General features: G+C 41.9%; 1 protein-coding gene across 20 annotated transcripts in view; it reads left to right on the top strand.

The window, feature by feature from the left end:
• The first annotated feature begins 17,174 nt into the window (after positions 1–17,174).
• The window catches only part of MPDZ (multiple PDZ domain crumbs cell polarity complex component), a 162,605-nt gene continuing 155,766 nt past the window's right edge, over positions 17,175–24,013 (top strand). For 9 of the 20 annotated variants that reach the window (XM_043566167.1, XM_043566180.1, XM_043566175.1 and 6 more), the window contains exon 1: positions 17,303–17,516. The gene's annotated coding sequence lies outside the window, so the exon portion shown is untranslated. Of the gene's footprint in view, positions 17,517–24,013 lie in introns of all 20 variants that reach the window. The other 11 variants (XM_043566181.1, XM_043566170.1, XM_043566179.1 and 8 more) reach the window with 5 other exon arrangements.

Here is a 24,013-nt window from a genome sequence, read left to right as displayed (position 1 = left end):
ATGAGGTCTTTGATTTGGAATAAGAGCAAGAAACTTTTGGTGAATTTGTTTTTCATTTGTTTGTGGGAAGGGAGTGTTGCGATGATGTCTTTGAGGTGAGCAGAGGAGAGATGAGCATCATGGAGAAAATGGCATCTTTTCATGCACCCAGGCCCACTAATTGGTTTGGTTTCCATATCCTTCAAGGTATCCCTACTGACTACCTATTGTTTATTTATTTATGCCATCTGTTTCCTACTGGAACCATGACTGATGTATCTGTCAAGCATATTTCAGTTTCAGGGTCTTTTCTTTGGCTGGTCTCTCAGCCTGGATATCTGCAGTATTTGTTTCCTTAAATTATTCAGGTCTCTGCTCAATGTTATTTCAGCCCAAATGTCTTCCAGACCACACTATCAAAACAGAAAACTCATGCACCTCTGCCATTCCTTTCTTCTCATCCTGCTTTATTTTTCTTCACTGCATTTATTGCCACCTGAGATTAAAAAAAAAAAAATCTATCTCCCCACATGAGGATGACCATGTCTCAAAATGCCTGTGTCTGAGATTTTTCCAGGTTCAGTGCTGAAGGTCCTACATCTAGAGAATCCCCTCAGTCCTCAGCCAAAAGAGACAGTTGCTTCTACTACCCTACAGTAGTATACAAGCTCTATGAGAGCAAAACTTTAATTTTTTCACTGTTGTGTATCCTCAGCACTTAGAACAGTGCCTAGCACTCAATAGTAACATAATAAATATTAGCTGAATGAATGAATGAATGAATGAATGTAAAGGTGTGCAAGATCACATGGAAAGTGTAGTGGGACACAATCCCCAATAAAAGGGAGATTAGAAAGGACCTTAGAAGTCAGTGTAATCCTTATGTTGTGTAAAGGGACACAAAAAATTAGTGGCTATATCAAGTTTCCGACAGAAAAACAGTCTATGCCAGCTAGTTTCATAAAAGGAAGTTAGCATGAGCAATGACCTACAAATGTATTGGAAAGACAGAAAAAACAAAGAAGGGCTGATGAGCCCTCCCAGATGTTAGCTACAGCAGAAAGCCCATAGTGTCCTTAGTGAGGGATTAAGAGACAAAGGGATGATGCAGATACACCAGAGCTCAAAAGCAGGGTGAATGGGGGCCCATGGATAAATCCAGAGGAAACAGACATCTCCAAGGAACAAGGCATTGCTAGAGGCTGCCCAAAGCAAAGAGAAAGAGGTCAGAAATGGTTTCTCCCTTTTTTTCCTGTCCTTTTGTGGAATTGAGCTGGAAGTCAGTTGGTCAAAGAGCTTGAAAAATGTTGTTTTCTGAGCTAGGTAAGAAATGCATCTTTTGTGGTTCCATACTAATTTTAGGATTGTGTGTTCTTATTTGTTTTTAATAATTATTTTTATTTATCTTGTTTTTCTGTTAATATCTTTCCATTTATTTATGTCTTCTCCAATTTCTTTCATCAATGTCTTACAGTTTTCAGCGTGCAGGTTTTTCATCTCCTTGGTTAAATTTATTCCTAAGTGTTTTATTCTGTTTCTGCAATTACAAATAGGATTGTTTTCTTAATTTCTCTTTCCAATACTTTATGAATGTATAGCAATACAACTGAGCTTTATACACGGAGTTTGTATCTTGCAACTTTCCACAATTCACTTATTAATTTTAACTGTTGTTTTTGTTTTTGTTTTGTTTTGTTTTGCTGAAGTCTTTAGGGTTTTCTAGATATATGTCACCTGCAAATAGTGACAGTTTTACTTCTTCCTTCTTGATTTGGATGGCTTTTATATATTTTTCTTGTCTAATTGGTCTGGCTAGACTGCACTGAATAAAAATGGTAGGAGTGGGCATCCTTGTCTTATTTCTGATTTCAGTTCAACTTTTCACCATTGAGTATGATGTAAGCTTTAAGCTTGTTACAGCCTTTTGATGTTGAGGTAGGTTCCTTCTACACCTATTGTCTTGAAAGTTTTCATCGTAAACAAGTGTTGATGCTTTTCCTGCCTATATTGAGTTGAGTATATGATTTTTATCCTGTATTTTGTTAAAGTGGGGTAGCACACTGACTGATTTGCATATGTGGAGCAATCCTTGCGTCCTTAGAATAAATTCCACGTGGAGCGCCTGGTTGGCTCAGTCGGTTGAGCGTCTGACTCCGGCTCAGGTCATGATCTCACAGTTCTTGAGTTCGAGCCCCATGTCGGGCTCTGTGCTGACAGCTCAGACCCTGGAGCCTGTTTCAGATTCTGTGTCTCGCTCTCTCTCTGCCCCTCCCTTGTTCACGTTCTGTTTCTGTCTCAAGAATAAATAAACATTAAAAAAAAAACATTAAAAAAAAAGAATAAATTCCACTTCTTCAAGGTGTGTGATCCTTTTAGTGTATTGTTGAATTTGGTTTCATAATTTTGGTTTGGATTTTATGAAGAATCTTGCATTTGTGTTCATCAGGGATATTGGCCTGTAATTTTCTTTTCTTGAGGTGTCCTTTTCTGGTTTTGGTATCAGAGTAATGCTGGCCTCCTAAAATATTTGGAAGTGTTCCCTCTTTAATTTTTGGGGGAGTGTTTGAGAAAGATTGGTATTCATTCTTTTTTTTTTTTTTTAATTTTTTTTTCAACGTTTATTTATTTCTGGGACAGAGAGAGACAGAGCATGAACGGGGGAGGGACAGAGAGAGAGGGAGACACAGAATTGGAAAGAGGCTCCAGGCCCTGAGCCATCAGCCCAGAGCCTGACGCGGGGCTCGAACTCCCGGACCACGAGATCGTGACCTGGCTGAAGTCGGACACTTAACCGACTGCGCCACCCAGGCGCCCCTGGTATTCATTCTTTAAATGTTTGGTAGAACTCACCAGTGAAGCCATCTGGTCCTGGACTTTTGTTTTTTGGGGAGGTCTTTTAATTACTGATGTAGTCTTGTTGCTAGTAATCAGTCTGTTCAGATTTTCTATTTCTTCATGATTCATTTCTCTTGAAAAAAACCCAAACAGTAAGATGTCTCCTCTCTTTGTGTCCTTTTAAGCCACACTAACCACTTCATTTCCTACATATTTAGGACTAAATGACCCACAAAGGCACACTGTGGTCACGGGGTGCTATTTGTAGCAATTGCTTTGTTTTTGACCTACTCTTGCACTGCTCCAGTTTCTTCCCCACTCCAGTTTCTGTCTTTATCCTGATACCCAAATACTTTTCCTGTTTGTTCATTACCCTGTTTCTGCCTTTGGAGTTGACCTTTGTACTTGCTTTCCCAGGCTTGAGCCAGTCACGCCTTTGTCTCCTTCCACTTGAGAGTGCTTTGATGTGCTGACTGTACCCTACTCTTGCTGTAATCATCACTGCAATTTTTGCACTGCACCCTCGTGTATGGAGAGAAGGAGAGGTGGGCAAAACTCATTCAATGTAATTAGATTCTATTTGAAAAACAACTATAGAATTAGAAAAATATCTGGAGCAAATCGTTGAAGCAAAGTCCACAAAAAATAGAAGGACCATGTTGTTGACACAATCTTTGGGAACCATGTTTAATAAGTTAGGCAAGTTTCATGGACTTATAAAAGGCCAGACCACTTTCTTCAAGGTGGGACGAGTCTAAAGGGCCACCTTAGTTCAGATCACCTGTAGGATCTGCTTTGTTGCAAAGCTTTAACATTCAACACCTCCCTTTGTCCACTCCTATTACTTTCATGATCCCCTCACCTAAGTGTTGATCCCCATGGCATCCCCCCAGTACACTTTACACTTCCCAGGAAATCCAATGATGACAAAATGTACAAAGTTAAATTTTACTTCAATAATTAACTAAAACCGAAAAGTCAAAATCTCACAAAGTACAATCATTTTGATATGGCAAGAGCTTGGTTTTGTCTAAAGGTTTTGGAGACACCTATCTCTAGACAGAAAATCAGTGGTAAACATTTTCAAGATTTTTTACAGGAAGATTGACATGATCAGCAAAGGAGAATTGCCTAAAATCCAAGAGAAGAGAAAACTTCAGGAAGAAGACATTCTCTGCAAATATTTGTTGGATCTGAACTAGGTCAAGTCAGGCCATCTAGTGCAGGAGTTGCTTGGATAAAAATGGCTGTTGGGACACCTGGATGGCTTAGTTAGTTGAGTGTCTGACTCTTGATTTGGGCTCAGGTCTTGATCCCAGAGTCATGGGATCAAGTCCTGCACTGGGATCCATGCTGAAATGGAGCCTTCTTAAGATTTTCTCTCTCAATCTCTCTCTCTCTCTCTCTCTCTCTCTCTCTCTCTCTCTCTTTCTCTATTTCTCTATCTATGCCTCTCCCTCTTGCTCTCTCTCTCTTGCTCTCTAAAATGAAAAAAAAAAATAATGGCTATAAAAAAATAAAAAAGTGTAATTTGAGTGGGCGGGTCAGAGTTGGGTGTTTTCTATGATCACATATGACTCTGCAGACATGTTGGACCTGGGAGATAAACACCATATCAAAATGTGGTGAAAAAAAAGGCAAGAAGATATCCAGAAAAGAAAGCCAAAAATAAATCAAACTGGGGGAAGCTCAGCAATAAGAAACTGTAGCCAATTCCCCTAGTTTCTCTGTTTTCACTGAGGGGAAAGGAAATGTCCCAGAATTTGATTTTGGAGGTGCATATGCCGAGGTCACACTGTGTATGTGCACAGAGTGATCCAACTAGGGATCACAATTGGGTATTCACCTAATGTCCACACATACAATCACCACCCACACAGTCGTCTGCAGCATGCAGTGTTGTTGGGGCTGATCATGGCCATGCGGGGTAGGGATGTGACTGGGAGAGAGTCGATCGCAGCACTGGTGGTAGCAGGAAAGTGTCGACAGTAGGGTCCTTGTAAATAGCGTGTGTAGGTATTAGGAGCTATGTCAATGGGGTCCCTGAACAGTTCTGATGTACATATCACCCCCATGGTTGAAGTCAATCCATTGTGGTGGGCCCGCTGCTTCCCCTCTTTGCCTCAGACTCTAAGTCTGGATGAATTTCACCTCACGCTAAATATTATAGTAAGTATTATTCATGTAAGTTCAGTTTCACAGGTTATCATCCATGTTATATGTAACATAACTCATAATCGCAAGAGAAAAGAGAAAAGCCTCAAAATTGAATTGCTGTCAATTATAAACAAGCCCATACTTTCTGAGTAAACTGGAGCAAGTTTCTCAATAATTGAACATAAAGACCATGGCATATATAGCAGCGATAAAGAGCCAAAACTCAGACACTATTATGATGAGGCAAAACCCTCCAAAGTAGAAACTCAAATATTTACCTGAAATGATATTACTGATATGTTAGTGTGCAGACAGTGTGTTTTATGTTAGTGTGTTTTCGTCAAATTTTTCACCTTCCCCTTTTCAATTTTGCAATAACATTACTGAACTAAGATTACGAAGAACGCACCGAGTTTGTTCATCTCATGCATTTTTTTTTAGAAAATATAATCACTATGCTCATTAAATGTGTAATTCTCTTGCAAAAAAAGATAAGAGCTTTCAAAGGTGAATTATTTAGTCTATGGATAATTTGAATCCCTCACTTTTGTGTACCTAATGCCTCACTTAACCCCTTATCATGTATTAATTTGATAGGTGGCTGCTGGCCGAAATAACTGTGTTTTTAAAGGGAATGTCACAGGGCGCCTGGGTGGCTCAGTCAGTTGGGCGTCTGACTTCGGCTCAGGTCATGATCTCATGGTTCATGGGTTCAAGTCCCGTGTTGGGCTCTATGCTGACAGCTCCGAGCCTGGAGCCTGCTTCAGATTCTGTGTCTCCCTCTCTGTCCCTCTCCTGCTTGCTCTCTCTCTCTCTCTCTCTCTCTCTCTCTCAAAAATCAATAAAAACATTTAAAAAAATAAAAAATAAATAAAGGGAATGTCACAGAAAGAAACACATCTCAAACACATTGCTGTTATTGCTATCATCTATTTGCTTAGAAAATATAGATTCCATAAAATCTGCAAATGTTGCAACCTGTAACAAAATGCAAATAACCTTAGATTCTACTGAAAGAGAAAAAGAAACTACAAATTCCATTTGGATTGACTTTGGGTTTTCTAGTATTCTTGATTTCCACAAATTGACGTATATAATTAAATAATCTTTCTTATCAGCTAGGAAAAGCTAGGAGAATTTTGAGAGAAAAGAAAAAAAGGTAGTGGCGAGAGAGCACCAGTTTATTGCAACCTATTACAAAGTATAATAATTAAAAGGATGTGATATTGATGCAACAAATGGGACAAATGGGGCATGATCCAGGAACAGGCACTGTCATATGTGACTCTAAAATACAACAGCACAAGTGTTGGGGCACTGACTGGCTCAGTCAGTTAGTAGACTGACTTTTTTTTTTTAATGTTTACTTATAGTTTTGAGAGAGAATGTGAGTGAGCACACAAAAGTACGACGGGGGGTGGGGGTGGGGGTTACGGGAGCGGGGGACCAGCAGTGAAGGATTGAGAGAGGGAATCCCAAGCAGGCCCCCAGCTATCAGTGTGGAGCACCAAGCAGGGGCTCCATCTCATGAGATCTCACAGCGAGATCATAACCTGAGCAGAAAAAAGTCAGTCGCTTAACCAACTGAGCCACCCAGGTGTCCCAAGCATACGACTCTTAAACTCAGAGTAGCAAGTTCAAGCCCCACATTGGACACAGAGGCTACTTTTAAAAAAATGTTAGAAAACAACAGAAGTGTTAGTGATGTCAATTGGGTCATTTCCGTGGTCTTGAAGCTTTGATGAAGTCCCAAATTTCAGGCCCCAAAGGCTGTTTGCTCCACATATTCTAAACAGAGAAATTGTTTAGACACATCGTCACCGCACTTAACTAAAAAAGACAACATGGATCCTGATGCCCTTTCAGGCCACATTAAGAGAGACTAGGATTTCAACCAGTGTCTTCCAGGTGAGGCTTTCTGTGGCGAAAAATGCACACTTGGGAGAGAGCACTATGTTTCTTTACCACTTCTCATAGTCACAGAATCTCACTTCTGCACCATCTCCCTATAAAAATGAGGGGGCTTCAAGAGAATCTCTCACCAAGTCTAGTTTGACTGAGAGAGAGGACGCATTTCATTACCCAGCCTGGATGCTTGCCAAGCTGTAAAACTTAGATCCTGCCTGGTGTGGTTACTGAAACGGAACCTGGTCGAGCATCTGGGTGGCTCAGGTAGCTGAGCATCAGACTCTTGATTTCCGCCCAGGTCACGATGTGGAGGTTTGTGTGTTCAAACCCCACGTTTGGCTCGGTGCTAGCAGCATGGAGCCTGTGTGGGATTCTCATTCCCTCTCTCTCCCTCTCTCTCTGCCCCTCCCTCACTCATGAATGCTCTCTCTCTCTCAAAAATAAATAAACTTTTTAAAAAAAGAACATGGTAAGTACGTCTTTAAAGAAACTCATTCTGGGTCCTCTGGAGTTTGGGGAACATAAAGAACACTGACTCTTCCCTAGGAAAGTCTGGATATGAAAGTCTGTCTAAAATTGCCTTTATGGAAGGGCTAAGACCAATCCACAGATTTGGATGTGGCTAAGCTGCTGAGCTTTTCTGCAGTGCCATAAAGACAACTTGGATGTATTAGGTCTAGACTAGTGCCATTTTGAAAAAAAATTCCCAAAACAACTGCCTGCCTGGATGAGTGGACGCTACAGTAAGAGGCTGTGTGGGGTATATCAAGAAAGCAGGAGTTGAAGGAGAATCTTACAAGGTCAGCAGGAATGTACATCGGAGGTCTGAGGAGCCAGAGTGGAGAGGGTCTCCCCATAACCAAATCGCCCCCTAAGAGAAGGAGATGGCCTTTGGTTATCTGCCCTTGGAGATTGGTTTCAACATTCGGTCAAGTAAAAAGATGTTTTCCTTCCTTTTCATCTTAGTCTCAGCTTCTTACTCTTAATTTGGAGGGGACAGAAATAGCAGTGAGTGAGTGAATGGAGAGGAAGGAGTGAATGAAACCAACAACATCCAATTAAACTTGGGTATAAAGAGGAGACACTTTGAATTGAAAGGAAGATGAATTTAAAAAAAAAAAGTCGTTTGGATAGGAATTTTTAATACTCAAAAATAAGGGTTATTCACTATAATCCAAAATTGGCTACAAAAGCAATGGGATCCAGGGTTTAAAAATACATCTGAAAATTCTTTGATGCTCCTTCTGTCAAGAGACAGAGTCTATGTTCCCTCTCCTTGTACTTGGTGAGACTTTGCGACTGTTGTGATGAATGAAATATGGCAGAAGTTGGTTGCCTTGGGTGACTTCCAAGGCTAAATCAGGTAAGGAATACAGCTGGCCTGTGGCTCTCTTGGGCACTTACTCTGGAAGCCTTTAGCGACCATGTAATCAGCTCAGCTATATAGAAGATATCATGTGGAGAAATCACATGTAGTTATCATTTTAAAAAAAGAGACAAAGGGCTCCTGGGTGGCTCAGTTGACTGGCATCCGACTTCTGCTCAGGTCATGATCTCATGGTGCATGAGTTCAAGCCCCAAGTCTAGCTCTGTGCTGACAGCTCAGAGCCTGGAGCCTGCTTCGGATTCTGCATCTCCCTCCCTCTCTGCCCCTCCCCCGCTTATGCGTGTAAGCACATGCTCTCTCTCTTTCTCCAAAATAAATGAACATTAAAAAAAAGAAAGAAACAAGAGACAGAAACAGAGGTTCTCTGACTGCAGGGCAGCCACTAGGGAGACTCATGTAAGGTGTGTGCGCTGCCCTTGGGCCAAGATTTAAGACAGAGGACATTAAACAACAACAACAACAACGAGTAATTAAGATAAACCATATTTAAATCTTTTTTTATGTTTATTTTTGAGACAGAGAGAGACAGAGCATGAACGAGGGAGGGTCAGAGAGAGGGAGATACAGAAGCTGAAGCAGGCTCCAGGCTCTGAGCTGTCAGCACAGAGCCCGACGCGGGGCTCGAACTCACAGACCACGAGATCATGAGCTGAAGTCGGCTGCCTAACCGACTGAGCCACCCAGGCGCCCGAAGATAAACCATATTTAAACGCAATACATTTCTTAAAAATTAATGTAAATGATGAATAAAACATCAATATATTACATAAAGACAGGTTCGATATTCCCGATTGTTCTTTGTTTCCAACTCCAGTATGGCTCAGCAGGGTGCTGTTACTAACGGGACTGACTGGAAAGGTCAGGACACAAGCAACTTTCCAGGCGTTGGAAATATTCTACATTTTGGTTTGATGGTGTCTATGTGGATGCATATAATTGTCAAAACTTAAAGAAATTACCTTTAAATCTATACATTTTAACGTCTGTAATTATACCACTCTATATGTGTATACGTATTAGAATGGGCCTGTGATCCAAATCAGTCGAAGGAACGTTGGAGGAAGCTTGTGGGAGGTTTGGGGGACAGAAGTCTCCTTACCTCGAGAGAGAGAGAGCAACGTGGTCTCTGGGTCGCACTCCACGAGAACGTGAGAGCCAGGACGCTGGTCCTCCAGCCGCCAACATGAACAGGAACCTGGCACATGGAGAAAGCACAGGGCTGAAAAAGTTGGAGGGTAAGAGGGCCGGAGCCCTGAGGGAACTGGGTCTGACCACTGCATTTACTGCGGACCTTTCCAGTTACTTACGCCAGCATCCTTGTTTTTTTATAAGCCAGTTTGGGTTGGGCTTTCTGCTACAAATTCAGAGGGACACACAGAGGAAGCTATAGACAGAAAAGGTGAGGCAGTAGGAGCCAGGGGCGAGCAGAGTCATGAAATTAACTGGAGCACAGTGTAAGCAGTGCTGAATCCTACCCCCAAGCAGGCAGGGAGCTGGCACTGGGTAAAGGACAGGAAATGAGACAGATCTCTGCTCTCATTGAGCTTACATTCTAGCTGGGCTGAGTGCAGGGGAGGGGGTGGGGCAGGCAGAGTCAGCAATAATTTTAGATAGCTATAAATAATGTAAAGAATATAGTACAAGGTAATGTGATGTGGAAGGGGCTGCTAATTTTATTGGAGAGCCAAAGAAGCCTTCTCCGCAGAGGTGATATTTGATCAGTGGCATGAATGAGGAAAAGACGAAAAGATGCCAGCAATCTGAAACTCAGAAAAAAAAAAATGAAGCTTTCTGCATAAAGATATAAGTGGTACATTCCTGGAAGACAAAAAACAGATGAAAGAGTAGAAATTCTCTATGATCTTTAACATGTGTACAAATCACCTGGACATCGAGTTAAAATGAAGATTCTAATTTAGGTGTCTCGGGTGATGACTGGGATTCTGCATTTCTAACCAGTTCCAAAGAGATGCAGATGTTTCTGGTTTATTGACCATAGTTGGAGTAACAGGGCCCTGGAGAATTGCTTTGTGGGTAGCCCGGTCCACAAAGAAATTAAACATTTCTTTAAAGCTCTTTAGAACAATTGGACATTGACCCAACATCTACGCATCTAATCATCCGTAATTCATTTAAGGTGCCTTGGTCAGTGATACTTTGGAAATTAGAAGCAGAAAGCATAAATAAATAAATAAATAAATAAATAAATAAATAAATAAATAAGAAACAGAAATCTTCACAAATAGTTTGAGAAGCACTGCCCTAAGGCCTAAAATACTACAGCTATGGAGGGAAGCAATCCATGTACTAAACTGCAGAAAAGCTGTGGATATTGAAATGTCACATATGATGGAGAGTTGAAATAAAATGTCAGGTACAAAACATGGGGATTAAAACAAATGACATCACTGGGGTGCCTGGGTGGCTCACTCGGTTGAGTGTCTGACTCTTGATTTTGTTCAGGTCGAGATCTCACGGCTCATGAGTGCGAGCCCACGTTGGCCTCCACACGGACAGTGCGGAGCCTGCTCGGGATTCTCTCTCCTTCTCTCTCTGCTCTTGCTGTGTGTTCTCTCTCTTTGTCTCTCTCTAAATAAATTAATTAACTAAAAAATATTTTTAAAAACCCTGACATTCACACTACCATAAACATGCATATAGACAGGCGCACACACACACACACACACACACACACACACACACACAAATAAATATGTGCACACACATGCATATATACACATAGGCAGCTACCATACAGAACTCCTGGCAGCCAGGGGTCTATTTCTCAAACACCTAAAAACATCCTCTTTAAATCATCAAATGGATCTGAGCAAAGACTTCTTTTTCTGAAATTTCAGGGCTCCTGAATGTATGCTGCTCCCTTAAAAGTGAAACATAGGGGCGCCTGGGTGGCGCAGTCGGTTAAGCGTCCGACTTCAGCCAGGTCACGATCTCGCGGTTTCAGCCAGGTCACGATCTCGCGGTCGGTGAGTTCGAGCCCCGCGTCGGGCTCTGGGCTGATGGCTCAGAGCCTGGAGCCTGTTTCCGATTCTGTGTCTCCCTCTCTCTCTGCCCTTCCCCCGTTAATGCTCTGTCTCTCTCTGTCCCAAAAATAAATAAACGTTGAAAAGTGAAACATATATGGGGCTCCTGGGTGGCTCAGTCTGTTAAGCACCCGACTTTGTCTCAGGTCATGATTTCAGGGGTTCATGAGTTCGAGCCTCGCGTCAGGCTCTGTGCTGATGGCTCAGAGCCTAGAGCCTGCCTCAGATTCTGTCTCCCTCTCTCTACCCCTCCCCTGCTCACACTCTGTGTGTGTGTCTCTCTCTCTCAAAAATAAACATGAAAAAAATTAATTAAAAAAATGGAAACATATATGTCAACAAGCCTTACTGTGGGTACAGAACACAAGAGCTGTTCATTGCCTCATTGTAATAAAACAGAATATGAAGAATCACCAGATTTTCAAGGAACCAATTTCAGCAAACATTGTTAGAGGCAGAAGGAAAACAAGGTAAATAGAAACAAGGCTGTGCTAAATCATAATTATGGTAGAAGGGCAAAAACTCCAAGAAAACTAGAACTTAAGAGCTGGATCCTCTGAACTGACCTCCCCTTTCTCTCTGTGTGCTTGTGGCACGACCAGAAAGATGTCACATTTCACCTATGGAGACTCTTGTCTTCTTTACAATCCTAGCTATTCTTTAACAAACTCCTTTCAGTTGAGGTAATCTCAGTGTGTTCTTTGACACTTGAAAGTACCTGTCTAGCTCACTGTGAATGGCTTAATATGGATATTTCATAAGCTTAAATGATTTTAGTTGCAAATAACACAAAACCCAATACAAGCTACTTTAAGAACTAGAGGAGATTTATTGGCTCATCTAAGTGCAAATTCAAGAAATGGGGCTTCAGGTAATATGTGATCCAGTCACACAATGGTCATCTCAAAAGCTCAGTTGTTTTTTTTTTTTTCTCTATTCTTATAGAACATAGAGGGTTATTACCTAAAAGACACTGTGCAACTTGAACAAATTGTTTTCATTACTGTTAACTGCTTATTCATTGCTTATTTTTCTTGACCTCTGTTTGGATATTTGACTTACAGTCATATTTTGTAGGAGAGAGATTCTAAAATGTCATTCAAGTTTGCATGAAGTTGAGTCAGATTCTGGAACAGTGTTTGGATGTATCTACCCCCAAAATAACCTAGTTCCAATGTTTTTGCCCAGGATTTCCTCATTGCGCCGGAATTCTGTGGGTATAAAAGCAAATTAACCCAAGGTCAGATGGTCATGACCTCCTAGTGCCCTTTCTTTCTTCCTTAGAGATATGAGACCCAATCCGACACATTGTAGATTTCACTGCCTCTAATCTCCTATAAACAGTTGTTACATGAAGAGAGACAGATTATTCTACATGTTCTCAAAAGAGATATAATTTTGCATTTTTCTCATGCCTGGAATTCTTTCTTAGCCATTCCCTCCTCCTAATGGCTTTCTCCTAGACACATATATATTTATTATGCTAACATTCTTTCCTGTCTTTTTCATATACTTCTCTTTCAATCTTGTCTGTTTCCAATGGTGAAAACAAGCCAAAGATTGTTTAAAATGGTCTATGTTTTTCTAACATTAAACAGACTGAAAAAAAAAATCTCTTATTTGAGAAACTAGAGGCCAACTGAACCCATTAAATCAGTCAGCCAGTGGACAGAAAAAAAATCTTTCTGCAAACTGTAACAAATCAGAAATGCGTATCTGTTATGTAGTGGATAAGCTTTAGGCAGAGGATCATGCACACATGCTACCTTCTTTGCTCTTAAATGAAACATTAATCAGAGTTAGAGCTGCTTAAGGTATGGAAATAGTCCACTGTCCCACACTTAGAATTTCTCCAGAGTCATTTAGTCCTGGGGAAAGGATTTGGTTCATGTAAAGCATTGACCTGGAGTCCTGCAGAAACACCTCCCAGTGAGAGATGCCCGTCTTGCGCACCAAGGCTATCCGCCTGTAGGAAGGTGGAACAGAGACTGTGTGGTTGAAAGGCAACTAAAAGGGTCCTTCCTCTGTATCTTCATGAACCAAGAATTGAATGTCCATGGGGCACCTGGGTGGCTCAGTCAGTTGCGCGTCCAGCTTTGGCTCAGGTCATGATCTCAGGGTTTTGTGGGATGGAGCCCCGTGTCGAGCTCTGTGCTGACAGCTCAGAGCCTGGAGCCTGCTTCGAATTCTGTGTCTCCCTCTCTCTCTGCTCCATCCCCACTCACACTCGGTCTCTCTCTCTCTTTCTCTTTCTCTCAAAAATAAATAGACATTAAAAACAAATTAAAACAAAAAAAATAATTGAATGTCCATGATCTATCCTCCTAGCAGACATTAAAGATTTTGAGCAGACAACGTGTGCCTTTCACCAGTTTTAGAGTTACAGAGGAGCAACAAATGTAAAATAATATTATGTACTTCATTTATGCTTGTGATTATTAAATTATCATAAAAAATAATTTAAATCAATCCTGGAAGTCCCCCAAATCGTTTTCCGTATAAAAATGGTCTGAAGATTACTCAGATTTGAGAAAAACAAATTGGTGTGGAGAATGCCTCACTGAGGATATACTTGAGATGCACACAGCATTCCTAATTCCCTCATCTTCAGATCCCAGAGGCTGTGATCTACACAAAATAGAATTATTGATCTATATGCTTGCGATGAGTTTCAACCCACCTCATAGAGAAGTGCGGCTCTATTTCATCTACTCTATAATTTGGGTTTCTCTGTAAGGTTTTGCTTGAACCTCTTGAATTTTTTTTAAATCAGAGCAATACACCACAGTGCCTTGCTTCTTGTAGAAAATCTTGGTCCCTCTGGCTTAGAACAAGCAGAGGACAAAAGAGCTATAACTGTATGGGTTAACTTCAAAAGGGGAAGCTCCCAGATGAAATCATCCCCAAGTGCTAGATAATTTTATGGAAGAACTGACCTAAACAAGATGCCTGTTGTCCTCTGATATACCACTTCTTAAAGTGGGCCTGTAGGATTCGCTTTGCGAAATGAGACCAGAGCAACAGTGTCTTTTTAAACGAGGTAGAATCCTTTGTTTTAATCTCATTTATATACTTGCATTAAATCAGAAAAGGAAATTCCTTAATCTTACCCTCTAATAAGGGCTTTTCCCCTAGAGTTCAATAGAACAGATGTCATTTTACCTTTTAAGACCCTCAGAATACCTGCAGTATTCAGATTTGTTCCCTTCCTGTACTTTCCTAGCGGTTAGCATTTCATGCACTTATTTCCTTTGCCTTTGAGAATGACCAGATTTTGGAAAATGACAAATGGCAATGCTTTACTATTCAAAGAAGAGGAATCCTTCAGAATTTGTAAGCAATAAGAGAATCCTTTCCAAAAGGGATGCCTTGAGATGAGCCTATGGCGAGAACACAGAAGTACGGTAGATGAATCATTCATTCTTGCAGTCATATATTTGTCTATGTCATTTGAACATTAACCAGTTGTGAAACCTTTTGCTGGTCTCTGAGGATGAAACAGTGACCTGGTCCCTGCTGTCCTGGGGTTTGTGGCCTAAGGGGGCATAAAGCCACTGCATAGGCAATTGTAAAACTAACTATATAATTACAAAGTAGGACAAATACTATGAAGCAATAGAATACAAGGGGAATGTAGCACAGTGGGTTTATACTAATTTGTGGGAATCTGAATAACATCCATGGTAGGTCCATTCACTGAGACACTGAACTGTGAAAGATGACCAAGGTTGAGCAGAAATGTCACGGTTCCATTTTGGATAATGTAGGTTTGAGACAGGCAAACAGGGAAGTCAAGTAAACACTCAGATACATAGAGAAAGCTAGATTGAAGTAAAAATTTAGGAATCTTTGACCAATAGATGATAAGCTGAAGGGGAAAATCAACTTACTTACGTAGGACCAGTAACTGAATCTTGAGGAACTCCAGCATATAAGGTTAGGGAGAGGAGGTTAGTTGGCAACGGAGATTGAACAGCGGCCCGAGGTCAGAAGCAGATCTACTCTGAAGCTAATGAAGCCTAAGATTCTGGGTCTTTCTCAGAGGTGCTGGACTGGCTCAGTCAGAAGTGCATGCGGCTCTTAAGCTCAGGGTCATGAGTTTGAGCTCCACACGAGGGGTAGAGATAAATAAAACTTAAATAAAACTTTATAAAAAGGATTCTGGGTCTTTCTCTTGCCTAGGAGAACGTTTGCAATGTGTTTGCATGGTCACATATGTCTGTAAAGTTTTCAAAAGAAAGATATATTTGGTTTTCATTTCTTAAAGCAGAGCTGCAAATTATATAAGCTTCAGGTCCCACACACCTGCCCCTGAATAAGAAGGAGCGAAAGAGTTGGTTTTATGGAATCATGAGGTGGGGGGTAATGCTTCAAGAGAGGGTTCAACAGTTATAAATGCACCTGAGAGGACAAGAAATATGACGAGAGAAACATACCCATTGGGCTTAGGTAATGGAAGGTTATTGGTGTCCAGCAAAAGCCCTTTCAGTGCAGTTGATGGGGCAAGAAGGCAGGATGCAGTTAGCTGATGTCAAGAAATCTAATAGCGAAGGAAAGAGAAAATGTAACTGAAGAGAGATGGGCTGGAGAGTAATGTTTTTGCCTGCCTGTCTTTCTCTCAAGATGAGATTTGAGCGTGCTGATTGAAAGATTATGCAACACAGAGATGTTGCAGATATAAGGGTTGAAGATATAAGGGATGAGTTTTCCCTTCAATCCTAACTTCACTTTCATTTTCAAACGACCCAGAGGAGATGGATATCCACAGATGCTGAAGAAATTTAGTCAGTGTTTTTAATTCGCTAGTGGGCAAATCTACGCTGATGCCGACTTTTGAGACGGCACAATGGGTCTTGGGCCAAGGACACTTCCTCCACCCAGGGCACTTGAGTTCATTTTACTCCCAGTCATTTGCGGGCAAATGATCTAATTCGAAACTTATTCATTAAACATAGCTCAAATCAGTCTCCCTCTGCAGCTCTGTATGTTTTAAAAATTGTATTTACCCTTAAATATTTGGTGAATACTGGAGAAATACCATGGACTATTTTTAGTAGACCAAAAAGAAAAAAAAATTACAAGTTTGTCAAAGAAATCGGAATTTTTAATTCAGGATATTAAAAGAAATTCTTGTAAATATTTTAAATTGGACTTCTGAGTATCTTTGATGTATGCCCTAATATTAGATTTATGTTTGGAGACAAGGAGCAATTTTCTTCCAAGAAAGGTCCCAAGGTCCTGGGACTCAGGAATTGAGGGTATCAGAAACATCCTTTAATGGCACAAAATAGAAATGAGTAGGTTTTTTCCTGGCACCGTGCGATTCTGAACCCTTCTTTGATGTTTACTGCTTTTGTCTGTTAATTGGATGTCTAAGAAGCACACCAAGTTCTGAAAGTTAGAATGTGAGATTATTCGTCTCCGCGCCCCATGCCTCATTAAAGCGCTTCTCGTCACCATCCCATACCACTTACCTAAGCTACCCATATAGAAGGCATCCACAAGGCAGTCCACATAATAAAATATAAAAATAAAAAAAAAATTAAGACCTCAAAACTATAAATACAGGCTACCAGTTCCCACAGGTTGCCAGACTTAGAAACGACAATACAGGCCGCCCAGCTAAATTCGAATTTCAGATAAACAATGAATAATTTTTTAGTATAAATGTTTCGTATGTCCCAAACATTGCACGGGCCACACTTGACCAAAATAATTATTCCTTGTTATTGGATATTCCCATCTAACGGGGCGCTCAGTATTTCCCCAGGCAACCGCACGGAACCCACTCCCCGCACCCCAGGACCGGCGGGCTGGGCCGCGCCCCCTGATTGGCCGAGGCGCGCCCGCCGCCCCGCCGGCCGCAGGCGTCACGCAGCCCCGGCAGCTCCGGCCTCGCCGCCGCCGCCACCGCCGCCTCCTCCTCGGCAGTCCCGGTCGGCGCAAGTGCGGCGCGCGCGGGAGGGGGGGGGGGCGCGGCGGAGCGCGAGACTGGCGTCGGGCCGCCGCCGGCCGGGCGGGATTAAGTTTCTCGGTCGCGCGTGAGTTTCTGTGCGCGTTTATCCCGGAGCTCCCCGCCGGGCCGTTACTTCAGCAGAGAAGAGGGCGAGCGCGAGCGAGGCGAGGCACCCGAGTCCCCGGCGACCCCGGCTCCCCAGCCCTCCTCCCGCTCTGCGTCCCCGCCCGCGGCGGCCGCCGCTAGCCGGGTAAGCGGGGCCCGGGCCCGGAGGCCGGAGCGCGCCCCCGCGCTCTGCGCGCGCGCGCCGGCCGGGAAGGTGCGCGGGCGCCGGGGGCTCCGCGCGCGGGGCGGGCGGCGGGCGGGGTGCACTCGCCCCACCCCGCGCGGCCGGGCCGTACCGGGAAGCCGCGGCTTCTCCGGCTCTTTAAAAGGATGGGGTCTGGAAGTTTCCTTCGCTGTTTGCATGGCCCCCGAGCGCTAGTCCCAGTCCTTTCAGCCCTCCCACCCCCCTCTTTTCCCTCGCTTACTCTAAACGGTTTAAAAGTTTTTTTTCGTTTTCTTCGCCTGGAGGGGCCCGAGGATGGTGCCAGGAAGGGGAACCGCGGGCCTGGCGCGCGAGCCAGTGCTCGGGGGGGGGGGGGGGGGGCGCGGTAGCCTGTTGCTCGCCGCTGGTGTGGCCGCGGTCCAGGCCGGACGTCCCCTCTAGCGTTATGCTGTGCCAGGCGGGTAGCGGGTGGGGAGAAAGGCCCCCCGGAGTGGCGTCTCCAGCCTAGTCGTCGGGACCCCAGAGCTCCGTTAATTGGTACCCGCCCCAACCCCCCGCGGATCGTGTGCCCTTTCATCCGCCGCCGCCCCCCCCCCCCATGGTGGGATCAGTTTGCTCTCGTCACCCTCTTTCTCTACCCCGCGTCTTTTGGGCCCCTTTGTCTGCGATTCCTAGCCGGATGTTTCTCGGGAAGCGCGGTTTGGGAGATGCTTTGTGTCTTGGAAGTTGTGTGTGTGTGTGTGTGTGTGTGTGTGTGTGTGTGTGTGAGAGAGAGAGTGTGTGTCGGGGGTGGTGATGGTGTACATTTTTGCTTGCGTTCCTTGCGGAGGCCCAAAGGCCAGGCTATTCTTTCCTGCCGATCACATGGGAATTCAGGCTGGGACTGCCTAACGTAGGAGGGGCCAGGCGACAGCGGGGGACTGGGGGGTGGGCGCCGCTGCGCAGTGGCTGGGGGCGAGTCGGGGGCGGCTGGACGTCTCCATCCAAGCGGGCGGGGCTTGCAGAGCTTGCTCAGCTGGCGAAGAACCCGGGCGTGGGCGCTACATGCCTTGTGTGGGGAGGGTGCCGGTGGCGGCTAGGGTTTCTTTGGTAGCATCAGATAAGAGGACCATGACTTCAGCCTAGAAAGAATACTCTCCATATTCCTTAGATGTCCAGAGAGGAAGAATCTGAAAAGTGTCTAGATGCTGTCATCCAGCTTTGGTGCACAGCCGTGGTGTAAATATACCTTTTGTGTTTCCCTAGACATCGCTCATTTAGGTTACCTTTTATGGAGTGGGGGCGGGGGCATTATCTTAAAAACTTATGAGATTATGGTTTGGGGCTTGGGAGTTTTTATATGTTGAATGCGGGTATAGGTGACTACAATGAACCTTTTTAGAGGGTGGAGTCAGCTAAATTTGTATAATACATGCTTTAGCGCCTGGTACATGTAAAAAACCGACAAAACTTCCAAGTTCTTAGGTTTGAACTTCTAATTCAATGCAAAACTCTGGATGGGTGCACCTGTGCCCTTGCCTGAAAGAGGGCATGAGAGGGTTAGAGAGTGGTGAGGATAGTCTTGTCAAGGATCCTCAGATTTCCAGCTAGCTAATAAGCTAGTTTGCAAATGGGCAGGTCTATCTGGATTGGGCTCTATCTCTGCCCTGAGTTCATAATAGGGTCTTTTAAAGCTGAGGTCTCTAAACTTAAGGGCCATAGGCCACAATGGCCAGCAGCAGCCTGCTTTTACCCATAAAGTGTAGGAGTTAGAAATCATTTGTACGTTTTTAAATGGTTGAAAATTAAAATCAAAAGAATAATATGTCATGTGAAAATTATGTGAAAACCAAATCTTAATGTGCATAGGTAAAGTTTTATTGGCACGCAGCCTCACTCATTCCAATCGTGTATGGTGATTTTTTACTGTCTGTGGCTGTTTTCAAAGCAGCAGTGGGAGAGTTGAGTAGTTGCATAGTTGAGACATAGATGTATAAACTTCAAAGTATGAAATATTTACTCTTTACAGAAAAAAGTGTCAACGCAGAGCAGCCTTTAAAAGTGTTGCTTAAATGCTCCCTCTTGTGATGGGTACATTGTCTAATCTCATTGCCTTTCATGCTCTGTTTCTGGTATCCCTTGAACTGTCTGACTTTTCCTCAGTAGTCAGATTAAGTTAATGTGTTGGATTTTTTTTCATTTCCAAGTTTCACTCTCAAAAAGATTTCTTAACCTTTCAGTATTGCTCTGGGTCAGAATCTAGAATACAGTGGGTTTTCTGATTGGCAAAAATTGTGTGCGTAGTTACTTTAATATAGATAGCCAAATTATCAGGGTGTTCTGCAGTTAGTACAAGTGACATCTTACTGCCCTGCTACCTGAGCAGGTTGAAATTATAGTTTTGTGTTTTTAGGTAGAGACCAGCAGAGGCTGGGGCGCATCATAGATTCCTTTTTGTAGGGAAGTTACCACTTGAGACAACGCCAGTTTGTTGGGGAGGCTTGACTCTTCACTCCTCCTTCCCAAACATTTGCTGAAACAAAAAATGATGAAGTTTATTCTCAGTATTACTAAGAGATTGATCATATGTGTACATGCCTCTAACACGTGTTCCTTTTCTTCTTCTTCTTCTTTTTTTTTCTTTTTTTTTTTTGTTTTTGGCTCCCCATTGGTCTTTCTTCTTTCCATTTCCCATGTCTCGTTTCTGGTTTTCTTTCTCGCTTTACCATACTTCTTCCTTTTATTGCCTGAGCCTGTTGCTTTTGACTTAGGCAGGGAAAGATGTCAGTTGCAGCTTTTAGTGTGCTCCAAATTCCTGTTACATAGACATTGCCCTGTTTGACCGTTAAAGACTTCTTTGCATTTCAGATACCTTTGAAATGCACATATATCATGAAGGAGTGGAGGCTGTCCCTAGAGTTTACTGTCTCACTGCAAGGTGGGAGTACTCAGAGAGATTTGTGGAAATCCTTGAAATGTAAGTTTGCATTGATTCAGGCTTTTACCCATTAGCTGCTGGCGTGTGGAGGCTCTGCCTTACAAATGAAGAAGTGGACCCATTGTCTAGAGTTAAGATTAAGGGATTTAGAAACTGGCATTCAGCAGTGAATTGTACAGAAGATAACTAACTGCCCTGAGTTAAAGGCAGATTATTTTGTTCAGATTACATTCCAAGTCTGAGATCTTAACCTGACTCTCTTAGGTTGAGTTGCAGGTTGGTTCCACTTTGTACATTTATAATATGTACAAAGTACTTGGTGAATTTCATAAAATATCTTGAAGCAAAGTTGATGTGTTGGACTGGAAATGTCCCCATACATGCTTGAGCAAACAACACATCTGCCAGAGAGAGATCCTGTACTTCAAAATGAAGAGGCAGAAAACTTCCCATAGAATTCTTAGTGGGACATATGACTGATGATATATTTTGTCATCGTTGTGTTTCCCAAACAGCTGTATGTGCTTTTAAAGTACATTTGGCGTAAAGTAGGAATTCATTTGGTACTGTTACATTGTTATGTACATTATCAACCCCTTATTTATAACAAGAAAGGTGTTATTTGCTCTTGTAAATTAGGGTTAGTATGGTAAAGTTGATATACTATGGTTAAATAATTATAGTGGGGTTCTGTGTGGGCGAATAAGGAGATGAAGAACTACTTCTACTTAAATAATCCATTGCCTTCCTGTGAAATATTTTCTGGGAAGATCTGAGGTAGTTATTTGTTCAGTAGATAATAATAGATGGACTAGGATGCATGTTGCATTGGGTTAAGCACTGAGGAGAACGTCAAACAAGATACTGCTCTAGAAGCTTACTGTCTTGGTCGAAAAAGTAGTCACACAAAGAAAGGAAAGAATAAGAAAGTTTTACACATGTTAAAGTTACAGGATTTCAAAGAAATTGGAGATCAACATAGGATTGCTTCCTGGCAGTTTGTAGATGGCCATCTTCTCCCTGTGTCTCTCAGTCATACTGGATTAGGGGAGCCCCAATGATGTCATTTAATTTTACCTCTTTAAAGACCCTGTCTCCAAATACAAGGACATTCTGAGGTCTGGGAGGTTAGGACTTCAACACGTGACTTTTGGGGCAGTGGGAAGAAGGACACACAGTTCAGCACATAACAAACTTCTAAGAGAGACCTTAGGCTATAAGCTGGTGGTGACCTTGAAGAATGGACTGGTTTAGGGTAAGGAGGGAGGACATGTAGGAGGCTGTTGTGTGAGTCTAAGTGTTATTGTGGTAATTTGATGTTTGGGAAGAAAGAGAAACTGCTATTTGAGGAAGCCAGAAGCCACTTGTTTTCTTTTTCTGGTGTTCACTGAGAAACTGGCCTTTGTTTTTCTTGGACAGAGCATTCATTACATTAGTTCCTTCTTATTGATGTGTAATTTGTAATTGATGTGACAAACTGCATGTATTGAAAGTGCAGTTTGTTGAATTTTGGCCCCCGTGTAACTATCCCCGTAATCAAGATAGTGAACATATTCGTCACCCTCAAAAGTTTCCTCATGGCCCTTTATAAAACTTCCCTGTCCCCCCTACCTACCCATCTCCTATAACCAGTGATCTTTCTGTCAGTACAGAGTAGTTTGCATTCTCTAGAGTTTTACATAAATGCAGTCATACAAGATATTCTCTCATTTTATGTGACTTCTTTTGCTTTGTGTTTTGGGATTCATCCATGTTGCCTCTCTTCATAGTTTAATACTGTTTATTGCTGAGTACTAGTTCATCCTACTGAATGGATATACCATTCAGAGGTTTTTTTAAAGAAATAGTTTTGGGTTGCCTGGGTGGCTCTGTCAGTTAAGGGTCTGACTCTTGATTTATGCTCAGGTCAAGATTTCAGGGTTTCTTTGGGCTTCACGCTGACAGTGGGGGGCCTGCTTAGGATCCATTCTCTCTCTTGTTCTCTGCCCCTGCCCTGCTCAGGTGCTTAAGCTTTTGCTCTCCAAATAAATAAACTTAAAAAAATAGTTTAGAATTCTCCTGCGCTTTATTCATTGTGTTGTATTTGTTGTTGGTTTTGACTTTGTTTTGTTAGACTTTTGTATTTGACAGTATTACTGACTCTTAAATTCATGCCTCTTTTGGATAAACTTAAAATTTAAATGCCCTTATATAAGATTACTTGAGATTTCAAAATATGTAAATTACATATTTTGTAAAAAAAACTAACAATTGTAAAATAGAGATTAAAAATTTTTCTAGTCTTTAAAGATATCAAGTAAAAAAAAAAAAGGTCACGTGAGTGTTGAGGCTTTCCACAAGCCTATGTATCCTACTTTGTGAAGTCAGTTTCAGTATTGAGCTCAAAACTTTAATACTGCTTGCCTAATTCTCCTGACTTATTTGCATATCTTTTGTAGTTTTTATAGTTTTTGATGAATTTATATGTGATTTCTTGGGATAGATTTATGTGACAATCATATAGTAAATTTGCTAAGTTGTAATTTGGTGCCTAAATTATCTAAGTAATTGCCATTCAGTACATGTTACAACTAACATCGTCAAAGGTACCAAGAATTGGAGAGAGGATGATCATTATATTGTGAAAACATGTTGTTCTTGTTGGCATCACTCGGATTTTGGGGGCCGCTTTTAACATTTATATGTTTGTCTCTTAATTTTAGTCACTTAATTGAAATTAAGTGGCAAAAGCAAAGCAAAACTCAAACATTTAAGGCAGATGTGTTCTCTGGGTTATTACAAAAGTAAAAGTTGGTTTATAATCTTAATGTTAACAGTCTTTTGAGTACCATAGTAAAAGACTGTTAATGAATGTAGTTAAATTGTGGTTGAGTTAATTAAGAAGCAAATAGTCATGTTTATTGAGAGAAAATAAGACCTCTTAAAATGTTTTCAGAGAGAAAATACCAGTTGTCAGGATGGCCCTAGTGAGTCCTGTGGAATTATATGTAGTAACTAAATAGTGTAGCCTATTAACAGTTTTCTGTCAATTAGTAATTAGGGGATTGAATTGGTCCATGCTTATGTATCTTACATGGCTAAGTTTCATGTTTGGATAGGTTCATATGAATTTGGATTTCTTTGTATAATTTTCCCTAATCTGAAATACCTGTAATCTTGCCAGCAAGATGTAAATTGTCATCTCTTTTGCTGACTTTCCTCAGTGTATTCTCAGCAGTGTAAACTACCACTGACAGGCTTATCTGCTGATTTAGACCATGACATCTCTTTGCTGTCAGAGCAATACAAGGTTCTCTCCAGCCATTCTTTAGTTCCAATTATGTAATACATTGCTTTTATTATTATGAACAAATTTTGTTTTCCTCTTGACTGTATACATATTCAATTAACAAATTATCTGAAGGTGAATTTGTTTTGGTTTGGAGGTGAATAAGAGAGGATTATAGCTGATTTTATATTTTTTAAATATATTCTTTTCTGTATATGTAGACTTTATTTCATTTTTGAAGAAATAAAGATTTTACTAGGATTTTTATTTATTTGAGAGAGAATGGGCGTGAGT

The sequence above is a fragment of the Prionailurus bengalensis genome, chromosome D4 (assembly GCF_016509475.1).
Source record: "Prionailurus bengalensis isolate Pbe53 chromosome D4, Fcat_Pben_1.1_paternal_pri, whole genome shotgun sequence".
NCBI lineage: Eukaryota > Metazoa > Chordata > Mammalia > Carnivora > Felidae > Prionailurus > Prionailurus bengalensis.
This window is presented reverse-complemented; position numbering and strand designations above follow the sequence as displayed.